The sequence below is a fragment of the Serinus canaria genome, chromosome 25, assembly GCF_022539315.1.
Source record: "Serinus canaria isolate serCan28SL12 chromosome 25, serCan2020, whole genome shotgun sequence".
NCBI classification, from domain to species: Eukaryota; Metazoa; Chordata; class Aves; order Passeriformes; family Fringillidae; genus Serinus; species Serinus canaria.
The window spans coordinates 7233714-7257117 of record NC_066338.1 but is presented as its reverse complement, the minus strand read 5'-3'; positions in this window follow the sequence as shown (position 1 = coordinate 7257117).

The window sequence follows — 23404 nt, the reverse complement described above, 5'->3', positions numbered from 1 at the left end:
GGTTTGATAGCTGCACACTCAATCCCAGTGCTGTGCGGCTTCGTTCTTCCCGTCTCGGCATCTGCCGAGCTCTCCGTCTCTCAGAGGCGAAGAAGCGGCTTTTACGCGCACAGAGCATTGTGCCGGTGGCGGCACGCTCCGGCCTGCTGCTTCTGTCGAAAGACGCCAGCGACTGGTACCTATCTTCAGACAGCTACAGATGCCTGTCTTCTGCTGCTCTTGCCGCCTACATCTTAGCGAAAAGCTGTTTCACACTTTCTCTCAAGAAGGAAAAAAACTTGAGATCAGTATTGGTATCACAGAAATAATAAAAAAAAATCCCTTAAAATCATCCATTGCATCATTTCTATCTTGTCTTTCTGAATTTTCAATAGCTAACTCTTAATCTCATATTAATATCCTTTTTAAATGCTCTGTCTTCACACCATTTTCTTCTTGATCCCTTTCTAATCTTAAAAATGATATTCAGGTAAGAGTAAATGACTGAAACTATTTCACATTTTACAAATTGAAATCACAGTGCAGGGAGGGTGGGAAAGCAGGAGGAAGGGAAGGGAGGAAGAAAAGAAAGTGAGAGAGAAAGAGAGAGTGAGAGAGTGAGAGAGTGAGAGAGTGAGAGAGTGAGAGAGTGAGAGAGTGAGAGAGTGAGAGAGTGAGAGAGTGAGAGAGTGAGAGAGTGAGAGGAATTTCCCAAATGTCAGAAACCTTAAAAAGTATAAAATATTTGTGTGGATGATATTTAAGTGCCGAGACTGTTCCTACATATGCTAATGTCAAAAGGAACGTCTATGTGAGACCAAAACAGTTGAACTGGATGGCAGTTTCTCAGAATCATTAGTCTGTTTTCTTATCTTCAGCTAGTTACTTCTACTGCACAAAATCAATATTACCACAGAATATTAGAATGGTTTGGATTGGAAGGGATCTTAAAGTTCACCTAAATTCACCCCCCATGTCATTGGCAGGGACACCTTCCACTAGACCCTCCTTAAGTTCAAAGACCCATTCCAGCTGGCCTTGAACACTCCCAGGAATGGCTCACCCACAACATGTTCCAGTGTCTCACCAGCCTCCTGGCAAGGAATTTCTTCCCAATACCCAAAAGAAACATATACTCTTCAGGTTTTAAAGCCATCCACACTTTTCCTATTGCTCCATGCCCTTGTGTAGCTCATCTGCCTCCTTCTGCAAGGCTGCCTTCAGATATTGGAGGACTGCTGGAACATTTGCTCAGAGTCTGCTCTTCTCCAGGCTGAGAAGATGCCTGGAGGACTCTGGCTTGATGACAGACTCCCTGAGCTACACTGGGGCTCAGACCATTCTTCTTCTTGGAATTGTTGAAGGATGCACAAGCACTGCTGATTGTGCTTCATTGTGGTCCAGGTAATAAAGAGTTGCTTCTTTTAAGAAAGACACACTTGAAATGATAAGAGCCAAATTTTCAAGCAAAATTAATTGGAGAAAGGTTCCTAGACTTGTGGCCTCTTACCCCAACCCATCTATTGATTGGAAACGACCTTCCTTGCTGATGTTATGATACATGAACCAAAGACAAGTGATGCCTACTACTTAAGACAGATGTTCTACCTGCTTACTAGAATATGTTCTTACTGTTTTAAAGCAATCCCCTGAACATTAAGAACAAGAGATTACATCATGAAGTAATAAAGTGCTTTGGTGGAAAGGAAAATGCATTTGAAAGAAATGGGTTTGGGGGCGAGCACAGCAAGATCTCAGAAAGAGAGTGCCAGAAGCAGAGCTTAGTTCTCTGCTTCAGAGAGAAGTGAAGCAATTCAGAAATGTCTTTCCATGAAAATAGTTTACAGATCTTTCTGCACAACGGTAAACAACCAGCCTCAGAAATGCGTGCAAATAATAGACTAGTCACGACAAGGTTGTCATCCATGAGTGGCAGGGCAACTCAGACTCATAGCAGTGGTTTTGCTGTTGTGCCTCTTAGAATAGACAGAAAAGAATCAGGAAAACTGATTTTTCCATCTAGTTTCTTTCAATCTTGGTTCCAAGACTATTTTCCTGCCTTCAGGAGACAGCAAAAACTGTCAACAACTGAAATGCTTCAGAACTGGAAATGATCTGAATCACAAATATTTCTCTTCAAATCAAATTTGAAACGTAAGTCATAACTGTAAAACAGATCGAGCTATTTAAAGATGAATGTTCTATACATACCAAAACATTCCCAGAGATAACTATTGTGCCCTAAGTCTGTTTAAAAGTCTAGAGTTCCTGGTAAAAAACTTACATGCAGATGAGGTAACTACGTGATATTCTCTTTCCAGATTAATGATACTCTTCTCTCTCACCACCTCTACCAATTGATTTCCAGAAGTTCTTAGAAAACAGTCATTTAACTTTTTCAGTTCCATGAAAAAAAATGACAGTGACAAGAGTTCTTTGCACTCCCTGTTTTCTGAGAAGCCTGACCATCAAGCCTTAGGAACTTGATCATGAGTTTTATTTCATCTCCAACAAAATTTGAAGGGAGTGGCAGAGAGAATGGGAACCTCAAGCAAAACAACATAGGCTTCTAAGTCTTGTCTTGTCCTACTTACCTAGGACAAAAACTGGAAAGAGGATAGATTAAAGTTAGCAGCTGTTTAACACTGGCACGTACTCTTCCGCTAAAGAAGAGGTCAAGGATGGTTTTCTGGCCCTCCCTCAATGAGCTGCAGTTTCCTTCAAGGCACTTGCACCTGCTGTGCCACGGAGCCCTGCACCAGCTGCAGTGTAGGTATGTGTTCCTCCATGGTTCTCTAGGGACTGCTGGGAGACAACCTGCTTCACTAGGATGGCTCCAGGGACTGCGGGGGATTCTTTGCTCTGTCAACTGGAACACCTCCTCCTCCTTCTTGTCTTACTTTAGTATCACGGAGCTGCTTCCCATCCTCTTTTTTCCCCTCACTTGCAACTGCCCATTCATATGGGTTGTGCTTTTGACAATATATTCTCACAGAGACTGATGGGCTCAGTTGCAAAAATGTGTCTTGCTAGAAAATGACATGCTATACAAAACCATGATTTTATAGAAAAGACTAGTGGAAGTACAAATAGCCTGCCAAAGGTCCGGAAAATTGACAGTGCTTCATTGTAATACATCCCCTCATTTTGCCTTCTTTCTCCTTCAGATCTGGAAAGAATACTGGGCAGGAGACAGTGTTGTTTCAAGGAAAAGACTTTGTTAGGATTCTAGGCTGCATGTTCAACTTTCTGGAGAAAATTGAGGAAAGGCACTTTGTCTTTTGGGGTAAATATCATTATGCAGTAGCAACAAATTCCGACCAACAAGAGCATGTCAAAATCTGGTGAGACCAAGCAATATACCTTGAGTGGCCAGGACAGAACCATAGAGTGGTAGAATCAGTTGAATTGGAAGGGGCCCGTCAGGAGCATCAAGTCCAACCTCTGGCCCTGCAGGGGACCTTCCTCGAGAATCACACCAGATGCCTGAGAGCAATGTCCAAAAGCTTCTTGAACTCAAGATAGGCAGGATGCTGTGACCACTCCCTGGAGAGACTCTTCCAGTGCCCAGCCATCCTCTGGTTCAAAAACTTTTTCCTGATACCTGACCTAAGCCTCCCCTGGCTCAGCTGCATGCCATTTCCTCCAGCTCTGTCCTTGTAAACCTCATTTGAGAACTTTCTGATACCTTCATGTCTTTTTTCATTGTGGCACCCAAAACTGGCCCCAAGCCCTCAAGGTGAGGCCAACCCAGAGCAAAGCAGAGCAGAGCAGGACAATGCCCTCTCTTGCACAGCTGGCGATACTGTGCCTAATGCAGCCCAGGACAGGCTTGGCCCTCCTGGCTGCCAGGGCACTGCTGATGCACATTCAGCTTGCCATTGGCCAGGAGCCTGCCTTCCTTTCTGCAGTGCTTCTCTCCAGCCTCTGGCTACCTAGTCTATACACACATACACACACACACACAAGGATTGCCTTGTCCCAGGTGCTGAATCCAGCACTCGCTCTTGTACAACTCCATATGGTTGGGGGTTGCCTGTGGGAATCCTTGAAAAGAGAGGATTTTGGGAAAGCTGCAAAAGGCAGGCCTCAGAGACAGCAGAACTGTGGTTGGAGCTAAACAGTAGTCATAAGGTTTGTCAGCAGAAAAATGATTGAAGAAGTAGAGAAGTAAGGACAAATAGAACAATGGCCTGTGTATTAAGGCTTGACCAGAAGAACTCCCTAAGCTACAGCAAAGTATATCTAGCCAGATGTTAGGAAGTTCTAAGCTTAAGAATGGAGCTCTGGGCATTGTATCTTAAGGCTTACAAGCAGGTCTTTTATTCAAAAGAAGTAAGCATTCTTTGAACCAAAGGTATGATTGCTTCTAAGGATTGGAGAGAACTACTGTCAATATGCTTTTGCTTTGTGGGATTGGTCAAAAACCTTTTCAAGTAAGTTGTAACATGAAGTTCTTAGTCTGCTGCTAGGGACGTGAGCTGCTGGCATCTTCCCACTGTCATAACCATGTCATGAGACTGATGCTGGAAAATACAACAGCTTGGGACGCCTTCCCCAGCAGTCATGCCCCTTTCGTGATTTGTGCATCGACTCCCGGCCAGCCATAATTGCCCATCTCTCTTATTTGTCAAGATGTCTCTGCAGGGTCTCTCTGCCCTCAAGGGAGTTAGTTGACAGCTCCTCCTAATGTAGTGTCTCTGGCAAACTTCCTTCATATTCCTTCAAGTGCCGAGTCCAGGTTGTTCAAAAGATGTTGAAGAGAACTGGCCCAAGGAGGATACTGTCTCAGCCACTGAAATTAGTGCTTCATGCTTCTTCTTGCTCCTTAGTGCAGAAATCACAACAAATGTCTTCTTTGTTTCTTTTCTATCCATGCAGATATCTTTGCTTATGCTCATGCTTTTTATCCCAACAGCAGCTGACACCACATTTACATCCTCAGCAAGAGCACACTTTTCCTGCTCTTCCACCACTTAACCATTTTGCAATCTGTCAATCAGTGACCTTTGCAACTGAAGTCAGACCTTCAGCATTTCTCATCAAAAGAGTAGAATGTCCTCAGAAGAAGAGGAAACTTTGCTGCATACTCTGTAAGCCTGCAGAATATATCATAAGGAGTTAGCATCACAATCATTTCAGCACTGACCCTAGACTTGAGCAGGGAACAAACTTCAAAGAAGAGCTGTTTAATGCAGCAACATATCTGAGAAATAAAACTTAGGATCTTCCAAACTGGTCCCTGCAGTAGAAATCTACTTGTAAGAATACGGAAGATAAAAGAGATGGTTTGGAAAGGCTATATCCTTGTTAAGCTCCATTGGATCTCATCCTGTAGATGAAAGATCAAGAAGCTCAAAGTGCAGCTAGAGAGACACATCCAGATCATGAGATATAGCAAAGCATTTTTCAAGATAATTAGGCATTCTGGTGGATTGGGCAGTTAGGTTAAATCTGCCACACGTACTCACTTTTGGGGACTGAATTGTGGAGTGCTAAACCATAGCTGCTGCTATATCAAGTAAAAGAACTCCACCCAAATTGTATGGTTAGTGTGACCACTCTCTCTCTCTCTATTGCAAAACACTTCCTAAGCTATTAACTGGTCCTAGGAACAAAATGAAATTAAGCCGTTATACCATCTCAGAATAGGAAAATATGTTCAAAATATTTTTTTCCTTATGTTTTCTTCTTCTTCCCTTTTTTTTTTTTTTTTTTGTAATCCCACAAGATGTGATTCATCATTTCAACCATTCTGGAATGCTTTCAACAGATGAACCCAGCATAGTATTTTTATTACAGGCTCTTGCCCCTTACATTCTTCATGACAGTTTTGGAATATACTCCACAGTCATTTGATCTCCATCAGTTTTTTATCTCTTTCCCCCGAGACAAATTTTAAAGGACTACCTAACCCCTAAAAATCATAATTTCTTTGGTTTCTCAAAACTTTTTGAGAAAGTTGTTTTGCTTTGGATGTTTTATATTGCATCATTCCTAATGTCTTCAGACCTACTACAAGTGGAAGTTAAAAATAAATCATATCTTTAAGAGACTGTGAAAGATAATGAACTGCCAGTCTTGGTATTTGTCTGTTTCTACATCCTTTTGATTTCAAGGTTGCATTCCTGAATCCTCAGTTTAATTGGAAAACATTGTGTTTCTAAAGGAGACCCAGTTCAATTGCTTCTGCAAATTCACCTTCATTTGATAGCATTGTACTTCAAGAAATATTCTTTCATTCAAACATTAAAAGTACAGATTTGACATCATATGTGACTCTTTCATCTGTTGGAACTCTATTTCGTTGCGTGAGTTTCACAGTTGCCTCCAAGAAGATGCCTTTCAATTTGCATAGCATGTTATCTGAAGATCTGTCTGCTTTCTTCACTTGGGAATACATTCTGAATGGTATCTTTTGTAGTCTACTTTTACCTAGCAGTGTGCTTCTATAGACTAGAACCAATTTCAGCTGGAAAGAACATATTGTCACGATCTGCTGATACGAAGGGGGTGGTGACGTTTTCTTAACTGATCTTGGAGTGCAAAAGACAAGATGGAAAGGGGATTGCAGTACCACTCCAAACAAATGCACCTTTCTAGAATGACCACAGCAAATGTCTTAAAGGAATTAGGGAGAGGAAAAGAATAGAAAAGAGGGGGAGAAAGAGAGAGGGAGTATAAGTACCGAATGGAGAGAGATGAAGTCCTCGCAGTCCAGCCGATGGAGTTCTCCTAGGGGAGATCTCCAAGTCCTGGTTTACTCAAGGTTCTATTCTAGTCCATTGCTGAGGGGGGAAACAGATCTAGAAATGGCTGAGGGGGAGCAGATACAATAAAGAGCAAGTCTATTGAAATTGCTGAGGGGGGGGGACACAAAGGTATTGAAGACAGCTACTGACAGTCCATGTTCTCAGCAGGGTAAGTCAATAGCAATATCAGCAGTGAGTGGGAGCCATTGTTTCAGGACTGGTTTCTATGGGAAACCAGTCTAGGTCCAGTGAACACATCTGCAGGCAACACTTAGCAGGCATCCTGCTTCAGTCAGGCCAGCACCCCTGGATCAGAATTACGGGGTCTCAGCCTCAGTCCTTGGGAGGGGGGCTTCAATCTCTGTCCCTCATGGTGGTAGTGGAGCAGATGAAGGATTTTCCATGGGGTGGCTACCACAGTTGCCCCAGCAAGTTCATCTGGCCAAGAGGTGGGAAAATTCCTGGGCTGGTGTGGCCAAGCAGGTGCAAGCATATAGGTCGTGTCGCCCCTTGGCAGGCCCTGCTAGAAGCAGTCACTGTAGACACAGCTGCCAACAATCACTTGGCAGGCCAGAATTCTGCTCTGGGGCCTCAGGATTTCTGGCATTCCTCCACCACCGGCAGGCCAGCATTCCGATCAGGGTCCTCAGCCTCCTGATGTCTGTCCTAGGGACGGTCGTGAGGCAAATGTGGGGAACTTCGGACAGTCTTTCACATGGATCAGAAAATCTGTTTACTAAAATGGCTAAAAAGAATGCTTAACATTTAGAATTGAGGAAAAATAAAAACCAAAACCAAAGCGTTTGGGCAATATCATTCTAGAGTATGCCATGTATCTATGAGAAATGCAAAATCTTCTATTTTCAAATGCACCATTTTGCATCTGGGTGGGGTTTTTGTTTTGTTTGTTTGTTTGAAAGCTCTGGCACTTATCTGATTCCTTTTTGAGCTAGTTCAGCTCAATAATCTGGGAAGAAAGCAGCTAAAAGTAAACAGAAAAACCTATGGGGACCAGGATGCCACTTCAGAAACCACTGAAAACTCCCATGTTTTCCTGGGGGCTGCCTGCTCACAACTGCCCTCCTCTCTCCAACGGGGTCACCTGCCAGGCTCTCAAGCGCACAGGGCACAGCAGCCTCCAAGGGGAATATTCGCTTGTTTGAGAGGTGATTGAAAGCCTGGGGAAAAAAAAAAAGCTGGGTGATACTGTGGCTCTGAAGGTGCAAGAGTCATTAGCCCTGGAGATGTGAAGGTCACCTGGTTCGTGCTGAGCACGCTTCACCTGAGTGCTCAGCTGGAGAGATCCATTTCCATGTGCTGGGCTGGGTCCATCTCCGTCCCTGCTGTGAGAAGGAGTTCTGGGGGGATGCCACCGCCTGCTCAGCAGAGGCTTCACACACACTGCCGTCAGCAGGGGCAGCCTTTGAGGCCACACCAGCCTGGTAGAGAGTGAGTGAGCCATTCTGACAGTGTTAACATCACCATCGATGAATCCTCAACTGGAATCCCAGATTGCACCAGAGCAGTTCTTCCCAAATTTTCTGCTAACAGCTGTACAGTGCAGCTCATCTGCTCTTTCCCAGATGCAGATATGTGCCAGCACAGGAATATCAGTGTATTTTTTTCCTCAACATCTATCTGATTAAGACCTTTTGACTGTAATATTGACATTGTTGTGACTATTAAGTCATTGGAGACTCATCCATGCTAAAATAAAATAAACCCCCTACTTTTAAGTACTAAATTCCCTATCAAAGCAAGTGTTTTACTGACGTGTACTTGGGCATACTGGGCAGCTTATTTTCATTCGGAAAAATAAAATAAGCTTTCCCAGTACAAAACCCCTCTCCAGCAGCAGAGGATGTACCGTGAGTACCTCGGCGAAGAGAGGCCACCACGCCAATACCCGTCAGTGGCCCCCCAAAACCCGCCCGCCCGCGGCGCTGCCGAGCCCACAGCCCGTGAGCCCCGCACCGGAACCACCGCAGAAAACCCCGACGGGGCGGCGCCGCCATGGGGGCGCCGTGCGGGCAGCGCAGCGAACGGACCGTGAGCCTCGACTGCGCCCCCTTTGTGTCGCCATCTTGGGAAGGTCACCCGAGTCCCGGGACGGTAACAGCTACGGGTCCTCGGCAGAGAGAGGTGTCTATGCCATTGCCTGTTGGTGCCCGCCCACCACCCGCCCGCCAGCGGCGCCACTGACCCACGGCCCGTGTGCTCGGCACTGCACACCTCACGGAAAATCCCGCCGGGGCAGCGCCGGGGCGGCGTACGGGCAGTCTAGCATACGGACCGTGGTGCTCCTTTTTCCCGCCCTTTTTGCCGCCATCTTGAGAAGGTCAAGCGCGGTCCCGGCCGAGCCGCTCCCCAGGGCGCGATTGCGCGTGCGCCTCGGCAGAGACGCGTCCTGGCCGCTGCCTGTCCACGGGGCAGCACGGCGCTCTGCTGCGGGCGGGGAAGGCGGGCAGAAATCCAGCTGCGATCCCCTAAAAAATCCTCTGATATAAAGGCCAAAAACCTGCCTCTTAGCTAACAAGAACGAAACAAGCCCCCTTTCTTTAAAACCCTATTTAAATATATTTTATATTTAAATTTTTCATATTTACATTCACATGTTTATACCAGACATTGATGTGTTAGGTAATTTATATATTATATTACATCTACTCCTATTGTTTATATTTATATTTTGCGTTTTTATAAATATTTGTCTATATTGATTATATATTTCTTTATTTAGATGTATATAATACTTCTATTATTGAAAATAAAAACCCTGTCTCTAACAAAATAAATACAAAAAAACACCTTATTTTAAAAGATATTGAAATATTTTTATTTATACTTTCTATAATTATATTCACACTTAATTTTATAGTTTCTTTTGATGCATTATAATAATGATTACATATATATAAAATTCTAAAAAAGGTATTTAAATTATTATTTCTTTTATGTATCATATCTACTGCTACAACTAATTTTTTATTATATTTTTAAATTTTATATATATCTGTATGTATTTATGATATATTTCTATACTTAGATTTCTACCTTTATATTATTTGTATTAAAAATTTTTCTAATCAAGACCCTGTCCATTGCAAATAAAAAAACCCCGCTTTAACTATACATTCACATATTATAAATTATATTTATAATATATGAATCTTTATAATATTAATATATTATAAATATAAATATATTATATTTATAATATATTATATTTATAATTTGTTATATATTATATAATAACATATTGATGTACTATACTTATATATATTTAATACATATTTCCTATAATATATTATCATATGAGATGTACAGTATTACTTGTATTATGTATTGTATCGATTTTTATTATTCTGTATTTATAATTATCTTATATTTTTATATATGTCTGGATATATTTTTCATACATTTCTATATTTATATTTTGATTGAGGTTTTGTTTCTATTTATAATCTATATTTTATATATCTATAAACATATATAATATTCAGTATTAAAAATTATAATATCTTATTGTATTATATAATGATTCATGTTACATGTTTCACTTTTATATCTTCGGTCTATATTTACCTTTTAAGTTTTTTATTCCCATTTCTACACATATATTTGTTTTGTTTAATTATCGTTATAATTTTACATTTAAAATCCAATTCCTAAATAAAATGACAAAACAAACAGCTTCAAATTCCCACCAATATCCTCCAAAAACATCAAGATACCTCCACCAGCCAACAAACAGCCAACATACAGCCAACAAAAAACCACACAACACTCTTTGCAGTAACAATTCTCATCACATCAGAAAAATGCAACGAATATAAAAGAAAATCCTATAGAAACACACAGAGCAAATCATAAAAACTACTAAAAAAAAAAGAAAAAAAAAAAATCAGAAGACTCAGAAGAGCTTACTAATGTCCAAAGAGTGCCATTAACCCTAAATGTTATTGAAAAAAAATAACCCAAATTCTACCTCTGCACTAAGTCAAAGAATAACCAATACTCTGTAAAAATAACTTTAAAAACCGAACTAATATACCGAAACAGAAGAAAAAAATCTCACCCACTAAAAAATAGGAAAATAACCACCCAAATAAAAAAACTACTTAAAAAGACCCACCATATAAACACCCATGTTCCCAAAAAAAAAAACTGATAAACAACCAAATACATCAAAGGCAAATCAAAAAAAACAAAACAAAAAACAAACAAACAAACAACCCAAAACTTAAAGTTAAATAAACTTAAATTTACAACAACAAATAATTCCTAACTGAATAAAACCCATAGTGCCTCAACCTATCAAAATAAAATGCCACCTAGAAATAAACACAAAGGCTAAAGAGAAACTTAACCATAAACAATAACTCCCAAATGATCCGTAACAATAAAACACACACTACAATCAAACAAACCAAATAAATGAAAGCCCTGTAAGACGATAAACACAAATGCAATTATAAATATTTTAAAAACCCCGCTGCTATTAACTACATGACGCTACCTCAAATCCACCAGAACAAACGCTACACACTCACGCTAATAAAAACCACCACAACAGAATTAAAAACCTAACCTCTGCTTCATGCTATGACCCGTAAAAAACATTGCACACTTTTAAAAACAGAATACCCGGCAAAAAAAATATATCCGATAAAAAACTCAATTCAAAACAAACCTTTATCATCACCACCTGAACCGAGATCCAGAACACTCAGGGAGAGCACCCAACCCCTTAGCATCTACCAACTGCAAACAAAAAAAACCGATGCAATCGATTCCCAAAAACCACCTCAAAACCACGACATCAAAGAACTTTCAGAAATCGAAGCCCGCGCTCCCTGCACCGGGCGGAGAGCAGCTCCCGGTAGGACAGCGGCTCCTCGGGCACGCAGGGGCGGCGCCGCCCCGGAGACCCCTGCCCGTTCCCCCTGCCCGGCGGGGCCGGCACCGGGCCCAGGGGGCCCCGGCTCCGCACGGCTCGCGCCGGCGCGGCTCCGGCACTGCCGCGGCAGCCCAGCCGCGCCAAATTCCCCGTCCACCTCAGCGAGTGCCCGGGCGGTGCCGCAGGGCTCCCGAGTGAGAACGTTCGGTGCCGGGCCACGGGCAGAAGAAGCGCCCTCAAATGCAGCGGCACAGCCCGATTGCAACCCTGCGAACGCTGCGAGAGCTGGAGGTTCCCGCAACTGAACCCCGAAACTGATGCCGCAGGCGGGGCTCACCTCGCTTCAACAAGGGCAAATAAATGTGTTCTCCCCTTCAATTTCATCCCCTATAATAGCAGAAAAGGAGGGGGTTCCTCAAAGGGAAACCTTCAACTGACGGGAAAAGGGGGATTCTGACCTCAATTCAAATCCCTTGAAAAGGAGAGACACCAGGGTTGCTGCCTCAATTTGTACCTTAGGATGATGAAAATGGGGTGGCTACTTTGAAATCAAACCCGTAATAAGACAACAATATTTTTCTCATTCCCCTTAGAACAGAACGCAGGGATTCCCTGTCGCCCCTGTGATACCCCTAACAGCCTGGAAAAGGCAGGTGTTCCTTCAAACACCCTTAAAACCACAAGTGAAGGCAGATCCCCCCCGGTTCAAACACAGACAATAGTAGAGGAGTAGCTGCTTCCCTCTCCTTAATTTCTTTTGTCCTCAAAAGCTCCATTTCTGTTCCTCGGGACACCGGGGAGGGATTGGCAAAATGAAATTGAGAAGGGAAAGGACAAAAGTCCCCGCTCCAAATCCACACGGGTTCACCTGTTCGGCTGCTGGTTCCCAGCACAAAGCTTTGTCCCTCAGCACTTCCTTTAAGCAACGCTCCGCGTATCCAAGCTCCTATCCTGGTGCTCCCCCAGATCCTGTGAGAAGCTCTCACCGTCCTTCCATGAGACAGCCCCGCGAGCCCCCCATAAACCTCGCTACTCAGTAGCTCCATGCAAAAGGGAGCTAAGGTAACCACCCTACCCCCGCCAAAACAGCCCCCCTCCGGCAGGAGCCAGCCCCTCATCAACCTCACAGCTCACACCTGGGGCTGCTCCAAGCCCCCATCATCCTCACAGCTCACACCTGGGGCTGCTCCGAGCCGCCATCATCCTCACAGCTCACACCTGGGGCTGATCCGAGCCCCCCATCATCCTCACAGCTCACACCTGGGGCTGCGCCAAGCCCCCCCATCATCCTCACAGCTCACACCTGGGGCTGTTGCCAATCTCCAACAGCGCCTCTCCCTGTCCAGCACACAGCCCGCTTCTCACAGACACAGAGCAAACAGAAACCTGGTACGGGTGTTGGCTTTTCTCAGTCCCTCTGGTTCCAAAATTAAAACACATACATGCACTGATGGAATTGAGGGAAAGCTTTTCAGTGGAGAGAACTGTCATTCTGGTAGCACATTTTGATACACCTTCAGAAAAAGCAGAATCAGCACCAGCTCCTAAGACCCCTGCTGAGGAACCCAGCCCTCCTTGGGACACCCAATGCAGCAGACCTCGAAAAAGGAGGGGGAAAGTCAAGCTTGGAGTGGAAAAAGAGAATATAAGGACACCAGCCTTTAAAAAAAGCTTTTGCACAGCAATAGTGGGAACCAGTCACATTTCTTTTTTCCTTTCTTTCTGTGATGACATAAATATGAAGTAAAAAAACCACATGAAACACAAGGCAGAGCTAGGATTTTACAGGTCTTCCTTTTGGCATTCTGCATGACAAATGCCTCTTCCGGGACTGCGACACGATTTCGGGACCGGCAGAGAACGGAGGCAAAAGGTGCCAGAGAGCCCTTTCTATTCTCTTCAGCCTCGGCAGCTGTTCTTACGGTTTCAGGGCACGGCTTGGTTAATTCCTAGATAAAAATATTTTGGCAATATTTTACTACCATCTCTAGTCAGAGTTTCCTACATTCCTGGATAGAGAGTGGATAGAGAGAGGGTTTCTTCCCAAATGAATTTAGAGACAAATTCCTATTCTTTACCATTACCTATAAAAACGAATAACTTGACAGGTTGCATTCTACACCCAGCCCTCCCTGTGAATTTGGTGGCAGCTTTGGGTCCCTCTGGGGGACGGCACCCAGCATGATCCCCCTCGGCCGCCACCCACCTGCTCCTGCACCGCAGTGTGGCTCGCTCTCCCAGGGACCTTGGGGTGCCCCAAATGGCATCAGAGCCCCGAGTCTTCACCCCCTTTTCCTCACCCCCAAAGAAGGCACAGAAAGAATCCAACTGTCCTGGACAGCAGCGCAGCGCTTCCTTCAAGCCCTTTCCACATGTACATCCCCCCAGAAGGGGATTCTGCTGCAACAAGAAAGGGGGGGTTAGCCCCCAAGAAGGGCTGAGGTTCCTCCCCAGCCTCGCTGTCAAGGGCGAGAGGCAGAGAGAGGGAGTGACAGAGACGGCGGGGACGGCACGGCACAGAGCGGGGACCGCTCGCTCTCAGCGGGATGTCGGGAAAGCCGCAGGAGCGGCGGTGTTGGGCGGGGTGTTTGACGGGCACGGGGGGACCCGCCGAGAGCCTCCGGCCCCGTGCGGGGACTTCTGCAGGGGCCGAGGGGCGCCGGGCTCCGGCCCTCCGGGCTTTATTCTCTGGCACCCCGAGCCCCGCAGCTGCGGGGGAAAGAAGAAAAAGGGGGACGGGAAGAGAGGAGCGAGAGCAGGGGATGAGAAAGGGCAGGCAGGGAGGTCGGGCTGTGGAGGAAAGCGGGAAGAGAAGGGAAAGCCCGGGAGGGAGTAGAGGGAGGGTGGACAGAGGAGGGAGAGAGGGGGAATAGAACGGAGTAGCAGCGTAGGGACAGGACAGGAAGGAGCCGGGCTTGTGGGGACGAGGGACTGGGGGAAAGGGAGCGAGAGAAGAGGAGGAGGGGAGGAGGAAGGAGAGATAGAGAGAGGGACAGGCGGCGAAGCCTCACTGAGCCCCGGCTCCACCCCGAGCCCGCCCCGGCACCCCGCTCGGCTCGGTTAGGCGACACTCTGCAGTCGGCTGTTCGGCTCAATTCAGCTATTTTTTGCTAAACTCGGCTATTATCGGCTGCATTCAGCTAGATTCGCCTGTTCGGCAACGCTGGGCTCGCTTCGGCAGAACTCGGAGCCGCTCTGTGTGTTCGGCGCGGCTCGGTTCGGCTCCCTGAGGTCGGGAGAGCGGCGCCGCCTCACGTTAAACTCGCACAGCTCGGGGCTCTCCTGCTGCCGTGTCCCGCGGGCGGCCCAGCTATCGCACGGACACGGACTGCAGCACGGGGGGTTGGGCAGGAGCTCATTAGGCTGTGACCGCACTCGCGCTAGTGCGGTCACAGCCTAATGAGCTCCTGCCCAACCTAATGAGAGCGGGCGACTTGTTTGGGCTGAGCTCACTTCGGTTCAGCCAGCCTCGTAAGCTCGTCCTCGGTTCGGTCGAGGTCGCAAGGTTGGGCTGATCTCGCCTTGGTTCGGCTGAGCTCGTTCGATTTGGCCGAAGGCGGCGACGTTCGGATCTGTTCCATTAAACTCGGCAAAATTTGGCTTGTTTCGGCTCTTGGGCTGAACTCGGCACGGTTCGTCCAAACTCGGCCATATTCGGTTCTTCGTCTACACTCGGCTATCATCGGCTCTTCGGCTACACTGGGCTATTTTCGGCTAAACTCGAGGGGCTGCAGTACCGCGCTCTGCCCACAAGGCGGGAAAAACAACAACAACAACAACAACAACAACAACAACAACAAACCCAAAAAAAACCCCAAAAAACAACCCAACCCTTTCTTTTAAACAATATTTAAATATATTTTCTTTTTATATTTTTTCATATTTATATTCCAATTTCTATTTATAATGTATATTGATGTATAATGTTGATTTATAAATTTATATTTATATTTTTCTATTTATAGATACATTTATATTCTATATTTCATCTATTCCTACTACTTGGATTTATTAATATATTTTTACATATTGATTATATATTTCTGGTTAAGATTTTTACTTCTGTAGCACTTCTATTATTTCAAATGAAACCCCTGCCTCTACCCAAATAAAAAGCAAAAATAACCCCTTCATTTCAACTGTATTTAGATTTTTCAAATTATAGTTTTCATATTTATAGTCACATTTACATTTTAAATGTATATAAATATATAGTGTTATTTGTGTTCTATATAACCTCTTCCTATTATTTATATTTATTTCTATTTCATATTTCTGTATCTATATTTTTAGATCTTGTTTATCTATTTCTATATTTAGAAATATATACCAATAATATTTGTATTGATATTATTTAAAATAAAAACAGGGCAATCAATTGTAGAAAGGGTGCACAAAGAAATTAAAAAACTACTAAACAACAGCTGCTATTACTACTTCTCCCCAAGAAAGATTGTGCAAACACTTTTCGTATGAAACTTCATGAACTGCTCCCAGAAAGAGCCCAATCCCCCAATTTTTAGACATTTCCACACCACACATGCACATCTCAAAGAGAAACTTCCAGTATTCATCCAAAACCCTGAACCCAAAGTTATTGAAGGCCCATACCCCTTCATCACCGGGGGGAGAGCATTTGCTTGTGTTTCTACAGGCACTGGACCCAGATGGATTCCCATAAAATTTGTAAAACCTTACCTCGAACACATGCATGAAGATAGCCCTCCTGATGGACACTAAGTTCATTCTATTGCACACCATGCCCCTGAAGCTGCCTTCTTGTGGAGATGAAGGAAAAAGAAATAGACTTACCCAAACATCGTTGCATGGACACTGATAAAATGCAGATATGTCCCACTGACAGCCCTCACATCAATTTCTAATGCAGACATGCCCTTTCCCTTCCCACCTTCCTGTTATCAGTAACTCCCCATCCCTGTTCCTTCTTCCCCCAATCCCTCCATTTTTCACCTTCCTCCCTCCTCTTTTCCTATTCCCCTTCCCCACTTCCCCTCTTTCCTCCATACCCCATTGTAAAAGGAAGGGGGAAGTTTGGAGAACTATAGAGGGATGTTGGAGAAAATAAAAATACTGGACGGGATGTTAAGATAAACAAACTGATGTGTGTTCCTGTCACCCGAAAGGAAACACTACCCAGTGAGAGAGTGGGAAAGTATGGCCTCTGTTGCAGTAACCCCGGAGACACCTCACAACAGCACAAGCGTTGTCACTACTGTTGTCTTCATCAGCCCCCTCATGACCATCCAAGTGACCACTGATTGGATTGTCCCCCAACCAAAATAAAACGTCTGTGTCACCTTAGCAAAGTCTTTGCAGCAGGAAATCTCCGCATGGCCATGGGAAGCGTGGGCAACCGGCTCTTGATGTGTCTGGTAGGAATCCCTCTGTCACCAAATGACTATCCATACATAGGTAAGAGACCCAACACCCAGGGACACCTGGGATGAATGGATGAGGATTCTCCCACGCGCGCTGCAGGAGTCCCACGAGTTAAACTTACTGGGCTCCACCAGGGCGAGCTACTGTATCAACTTCAATTAGAGGGTGAGACAGGATTGGTAGGATACAACAAGACCACAAAGTATTACCCGGAAAGATGTCTCACCAAATGATAAATGTTACAATGTAGTCAAATGGTGCAATTATACAACATTGACCTAGTCCACTCGTTACCCCAGGATGCTCCCAGGAGGTGTGTTTCTTATCTGTGGTGACAGGGTGTGGGCAGGAATTCCCTCCAAGATAAAAGGGGGTCCCAGCATGCTGCGCTGCTGCATCGAAAGCACTTCACTCCCCTCCGAGCGGGGGGGAAGGCGGCCGTGGCTAGCTCGGAGCACAGCAGCAGCTAGCAGCGGGGGGCACTACCCGGATCCGAGAGGGACATCCAGGCTGCGCCTTTGGCAGGAAGCAGCAACAGTATCGAAAGGAGCGGCAAGGCGGAGAAGCCGAGAGAAAAGAGTGTCTTAACTCGCCTGGTGCAGTCCAGAGTTTTTAATGTAACATTGTTTCCAGCGAATCCGGCGGAAAAAGACCAGGACAAAAGGGGGAGAAGCAGTATATAAAGGGGTGTACAAGAACCAATGGGGGAAACTGAGGAGGGGAATTCAACATGACTGACACCGGTGGCAACAAGTGATACACGAACGAAGGAGGGGCTCGGGGCACCTGCCCAATCACCCCCTGTGGAAGGGAGAAGTTTCTGGAAGGATGGGGGGGTTTCAGGATATGAACGGGGCTCTGGAGGAGGGGAAAATATAACGGAAAGGGGCAGTTGCCAGGCGAACGGGGGTGGAGACAAGGGCTTGGCAGCGAGCCCAGACAGGGAGGACACCATTCGAGGGAAAGGGGGAACCAGGACTGAACCATCGAACTGGGTATAGGGTTGTAACTGGGGGAATCATCACAAAACGAGGGGGACAATACAAAACAGGGGAGATAACTCAGTTGGGAACTGAACACACACCACAACACCAGCAGCCTTGGCCAGTTGACTACCCTCACCCCAAACATTACTTTATTGCATGATTGGAGACAAAGCACCAAACTGGCCCACCAAAAGAGAGCTTACACCGAATTTGATCCAAATCGTTATAGCCAAGTCTGCGATTGGGAAAAAACAAAGAGGGTCGCGGTATCCATTTTTCTTCCCTGGGTTGCTGCTGCAAAGGCCCTTGGTGAGTTTTCTCACCTGGGGTGCTGGCTTAGTAAACAGGCCAATGCTACGTCTGCTGCGTTAAAAGATCTGTTGGTGGACGAGGAGACTACCAGGCATGCCACGCTGCAGAATCGAGTGGCAATAGATGTTCTGCTGCTGGCCCATGGCCATGGGTGTGAAGACTTCGCAGGGCTCTGCTGCTTCAATTTATCTACACATAGTACTTCTATTCAAGCAAATATTAAAGAGCTCCAAGACCAAGGTAAGGACATCCAAACAGAAAAGAAGATGACTGACAGGGTTGATGAACTTTTTGGGCACTGGGGAATTCCCAGGTGGGCCGCCTCCATTTTAAAAAGCCTTGGTTGGTTTTTTATTATTATCACCATCGTTAGGATAGCCATGGTGTGCTTCAAAAGGGCCATCCAGAAGACAGTAGGTGAGGCATTTTTAATAAATAAGAAAGGGGAAGATGTGGAAGGTCATGGGCCAGACATTGAAGCAGAGATGCCTTGGGAAGACTCTACCATGTAGTTCAGGGTGAGGGACTTGGGTTTTTCCCAGAGCCCTCTGTTTCTTCCATGTAAAACAGCACTGCCACTCAAATGATGTGTAACTCCCCTGTTCCAGGAAGTTCTGTATCCTGGTCTACTCAATGGCCTCTGCCTCAAACCACTCCCCTCTCCTTTCCCCATTGGTTGCTGTTGTGTCACCCCATCCTAGCTCCTCCCCTTTCCCCCAACCCTATTGGCTTGTTTGTACCCTAACCCCTCCTACCCTTCCCCAGTTATATATCCAATCCCCTCCCCTGTTTGGGGGGACCGTGAGCTCTTAGTGCCTTGAGCCTGGGTGCCTGCAGCTCCCAGGAGAGAGATCAGCACCCTCCCTCCTTGGCTTCTTGATCCTGAAACCCTCCAGCTGTGGCTCTGGACCTTCTTGACTGCCCTGCCTTTCGCCTCACTTGCACCCTACCTTCCCTGGACGCTTTGCTGTTCCTTCAATAAAGCCCAGTTGGATCCTTCATGTCAAGAGCCCTCCTTCAGCTTCTGGTCATGCCTGCTTTGCTACATCCAGGCCTGAGCGCAAAGTGGGCTGAGGGAGCTTGTCCCCTGGACTGGGAGGGGATTGCTCTCAGGAGGGCCGTCATCCCAACAGCACCTGCCCAGGGCTTTCCGCAGAGGTTTGCATTTTTTCAAGAACTTGTTGGAAGCCACTTCCTCCTTGCATTTTCTGGCTCTGCATGGTGTTAAGAACATTATGAATTGCCTACTCTCTCCTGCTGAGTACAGTCTATGGGAGAGACAATGGAAAAAACACCTGAAGTCACTATTGGACTCATATGCCAATGATGCTAACAAGCCAAATTTAATCCTTGAACAATTAGCAAGAGAAGTTAACTTCTAGAAGCCTCAAGATAAATATCTGGAAGTAGCAATGATGTATTCAATGCCACAAAAACATTCTTGCTCCTCACCCTGACAACAACACATGCACACAAAGTTTTGCAGATGTAAAGCAGGGAGCAACCGAAACTTTTGTAAAGTTTGTAGACTGCTCAAAAACAGCACTGGAGAGGCAAATAGAGGGCCCGAAGCTCTGAAGGAGATATTAAGTAAAATGGCAATGGCAAATATCAGTGCAGTATGCAGAACAATATTAAGGGCTCTCATTTTAGACACTGAACCATCCATAGAGCAAATGGTTGGAGCGTGCACCAGGCATGCTTCAATGGAGAATACAGTTGCCCAGGCAGTTGTGAAAGGAATCGCAGAAGGGGTGTCTGGAGCCTTCACGGTGATTTCATCCAAACAGAACTTGCGATGCTTCAATTGCAGAGAACTTGGATATTTTTTTGTTGACTGCCCAGAGAAGCCCTCTTTTCAGGATCTCTGCCAGGACCATTGATGGCCCCAAAACCAGTCCAAGTTCCAACAGCATTTTGGAAACTCCCAGCAGAGCATGGGACAGCCCCATGCTTTGACATCAAATCAAGGGCTGTATTGCTCCACCCCGCTGCGAGGTCCCCTGCCCTGTCTGTGAGATCCCCTGACAACCATCAGGAGCAGGCAGGTAGACTGTGAGTGACACCATCACCGTGGGGTATCCCAAGGGACATCAGCGGGATCCAACACACGCAGCAGTACAGGAGGGAACCTGGCACCAGCTGGTAACTGAGCTGTCCATAGACTTCTCTGACGAATGCTTCCACTTCCTGCCAAAGGGAAAACATGGGCCATCCGATGGTCCTTCCAATATATTAATTCTGGGAGACACTTTTCACAGACCTGGTAAATTTATGTCGTCCCTGAAGTCCAGACCATCGGCCGAGGGGAAGACATTTTCATACAGCTCTGTTGCATAGAACCTCCTTTTTATCTATCACAAGGGACTCCTACTGCACAAGTGTTCCTGTTACCTAAAGACAATCTGGAACAGGTTCCCCTCAACCCCATAATCATGTGGGCACAGATTGTGGGCTCCAACAAACCCATCATGGAGTGTGGCCTGTTCTGCAAAGGGGAGAAGATTTACTGCCTGGGCATGCTGGATACCAGGGCAGACATTACTATCATACCCCGCTCTGAATGGGCAGCAAATTGGGAACTATAGCCCGTGGCAGGGATGATTTCATGGATCGAAGTGCGGCGGTTTCCATGAGGAGTAAGAGAAATAGTAAGAGAATAGTAGAAGGTCCTGAGGGCAAGATGGCAACCATCCAGCCATTCCTGGTGAGGGCACTGATCACCTTTTGGGGCAGGGGCCTTCTAGCCCAGTGGGGGGGGGGGGGCTCTCTAAAAATTCCCAGTAGGGATTCTAAGTGGGGGCCACTGTGGAGTGCACGAAACCCACCATCCCACAACTCACCTGGAAACAACAACATCCAGTGTGGAATGACCAGTGGCCCCTTTCTAACACCAAGTTACACGCACTAGAGGCCCTCGTGGAGGAGCAGCTTGCCAAGGGCCACATCACTGAAACCAACAGCCCTTGGAACTCCCCTATCTTTGTTTTAACAAAACCCGGCAAAGATAGGTGAAGGCTCCTCCATGATCTAAAAAAAATTTTAAAAGTCATAGAAGATATGGGTGCCCTGCAGCCCAGCATGCCCTCGCCTTTGATGCTGCCCTGGGACTGGAAACATTTCCTGACGGAAACAGGACAGGCTGTGGGGATCAGGTGCAGGGCAGAGCCAGGGAAATGAATGACTTTTGCATTTTATAGAGCTGTGCCTTCCCTTGGGTTTGTTGTCTGACAATAAATGAACATCCCTCTGTGTCTCTGGCAGCTTCTTCTCCAAGGAAAGCAGGTGGGAACTGGAGCCAAGGAGCTGAAACCTGCAGGTCCAGCCTGGGCTGGAGGGAGTTCAGATTGGCACAAGGCTGCTTGTGCCAGGGCTTGGATGGGGGAACTGGTGGGGCAGGGGTAGGGACAAAGTCTGGTTGATTGTCAGCCATAAAGGTTCTTGATTTTCATATCTATTCAAACTGCATGAGGAGGTACTTGGATTCAGTGTCAATTGGAGATTGCACGTATCAATGAATTAACAGGAAAAAAACTAAACAGGACCAAAAACATATTTTCTCACTGTCTTTGTAAATATAATATATTCACTTTGAACGCGGTTCTGAAATCTGTCGAATTACCCACAAAAGATTTGGAAAAGTAAATCAAATTATTCCCAGAGGCTTGGCTTGTTAAAGTGTTCTGAATGTTAATAAGCTCTGGGGCACTGAATTCCTGAACTGAAGAGCTGAAGGCTGAACAAGCCTCTTGAGAAGTAAAATTCAGTAGCAGCCTCCAAGTTTTTAGAGAGTGTGGAAGACAACTTTTTGTCACAGCTAGTGAGTGAGCCCAGCAGGGGAGGGACCATGTTCGACCTGTTGTTTGGCTATAAAGATGGGCTGGGGTGGGGGGGAGGGGGATGTGGTGGTTGGAGGCTGCTTGGGGCATAGTGACCATGAAATTATAGAGTTCACAATATTTGGTTGTAAGAGCCGAAATGAGGGACTCTGGACTCCAGGTAGCTCTCCAAAATGCAGTTTATTCCATCCACAAGGTTACAGCAGCCCAGGGTCGTGGGCGACAGAGCCTGTGCCTACAGCTGTAAGCTCCAGCTGCAGGCAGGCCTGGGGACCCTTTGGTTTTGGTTACATTGCATTATATATTTTTCTTTGCTTAACATCTTAATACAGTAGAACCAATCTATCCCTTAACTCTTATCTATAGTCTATCATAACTACTAGAATGACCATATTCATGTTACTATTCTCCAATCACTAAAAGTCAGTACCTTACAGTTTAAGCTGAAAGTTGTTATTCAGTTTTCTTGCAGTGGAAAATTCGGAGACCTTTTTTCTACTTGCCACATTGGCAGTCTTGTTTGCCTGTGCTATCTTCTTGCTTAGTAAAAACATCTTCTTGTTTGGGGAGGGTTTATCCTTTGCTCTAACTCATAAAACCCCCTTTTTACTAACACACCCTTTGCCTCATTGGTTATCCAGTAAGACTGGCTCAGCAATTCTTTTCTTCTATATCAAAACTTGCTTCCAACTCTATTCCTTCATCAGACTCCACATTTAAAAATCTTTCTGCTATATCTGTGAGACTTTCTTGTCAAACTTTCATCCTTCCCAACATTTGGTGAAATCAGGAGGGACATCAATAAGACTTTTACATTGGAATTCTGGAGGGCAGACTTTGGCCTGTTTAGGAGACTTCTTCAGAGAGTTCCTTGGGAAGCAGCCCTTAAAAACAAAGGAGTTCCAGAAGGGTAGGTGTGCTTCAAAACAGATTTTGTGGGCACAGGAACTGTCCCTGTGTGCTGAGAGATGAGTTGATGAAGCAAACGCCCAGCCTGGATGGGCAAAGAAGTTTTGAAGGAACTTAGGAATAAAAAAAGGATGTATCATCTTTGAAAGGAGGGTCAGGTCTCTAAGAAGTACCTAAGGGGGTTGTGAGGGGATGTAGGAATGAAATTAGGGAGGCCAAGCTCAGTATGAACTGATTTGGCAAATTTTGTAAGGGATAATAAAAAATGTTTTTACAAATATATTAATGGCAAAAGAAAGGGTAAGACCAACCTTTGTTCTTTATTAA